Source organism: Galeopterus variegatus, unplaced genomic scaffold, assembly GCF_000696425.1.
Source record: "Galeopterus variegatus unplaced genomic scaffold, G_variegatus-3.0.2 Scaffold8828, whole genome shotgun sequence".
NCBI lineage: Eukaryota > Metazoa > Chordata > Mammalia > Dermoptera > Cynocephalidae > Galeopterus > Galeopterus variegatus.
In genome coordinates, this window is record NW_007734939.1 from 23,900 (window position 1) to 24,855 (window position 956).

A 956-nucleotide genomic window follows, 5' to 3' on the forward strand; every position below is an offset into this window, starting at 1 on the left:
GAGCCTCAGCCCTGCCACACCTTGTATCAGACCTCTGGCCTCCAGGACTGCGGGAGGACATGTCGGTAGCTTCAAGCCCCCATCTGGTGGCACTTTCTAACGGCAGCCCTAGGAAAGGGACCCACCTATCCCATTAGACCCAGAACATAGTGAACAGGTTTTTGCCTGGAAGAGCCAAGGGGGTGGCGCTCAGGGCCTTGGTGTCCCGCATGGCTGGCTCTGGCCACTGCAGACACAGAACTGGCCCACGGGAGGGCTGGCCCCTCATCCCAGTGGAGGGCTCTTCACATGGACCCCTGTGCCCCCACCACCAGACCACAGAGAAACATAAACCACCTTAAAAGTCAGCAGATTGAAACCTCGAGGCTCCCAGACAAGACACTGGTGGCCATCGTTCAATATGGCTTTATTTTGTGATGGGGCCAACAGTGTCCCACAACCGGCCTGAGCTGTGATGGGGCCAACAGTGTCCCACAACCGGCCTGAGCTCCAGATGGCCGGTCCATCCCAATGACCTGCCGGGGAAGGAAGGAAGCTTGCTTGGCAACACCGGCCCGGGCAGCGCGACCAGCCAGAAGCTCGCTGGCACTTAGCGTGCCCCAAGTCCTTCAGGGCAGTGGGCAGACACCAGCCTCAGTATCAGGGTCTGGCTGCCCGGGCACAAAGGCTCAGAGGTGGGCCGGGCTGTCCGGGCCCTCGGGAAACTGTCTCTGCGGGAGGCGGGACACCCAGCCAGTGGAGAGGACGGAAAAGAGGGTCCCTGTGCAGGCTGGGCACAGATGGGGGTGCGCCATCACGGAGGGTGGTGGCCAAGGGCTGTGTCAAGGGCAGAAGTGGCAGCCAAGGAATGGGCGGCCAGAGCCACAGAGGGTCCAAGACACTTGGCTCCAATGGGCTGGCCCTCGACCCCTCAGCATCTGACAGGCCAAGACCTCCCTGGAGGCCTCAGCAGGTGC

The 956-nt window shown here is 62.0% G+C and overlaps 1 long non-coding RNA gene across 1 annotated transcript; it reads right to left on the reverse strand.

The window, feature by feature from the left end:
• Positions 1 to 352: 352 nt before the first annotated feature.
• Positions 353 to 950, reverse strand: LOC103608776. Its single transcript, XR_552090.1, has 2 exons — positions 483 to 950; positions 353 to 444 (listed from the first exon to the last, which is right to left on the reverse strand). It is a non-coding gene; the product is annotated as an uncharacterized LOC103608776 (long non-coding RNA).
• Positions 951 to 956: the final 6 nt, after the last annotated feature.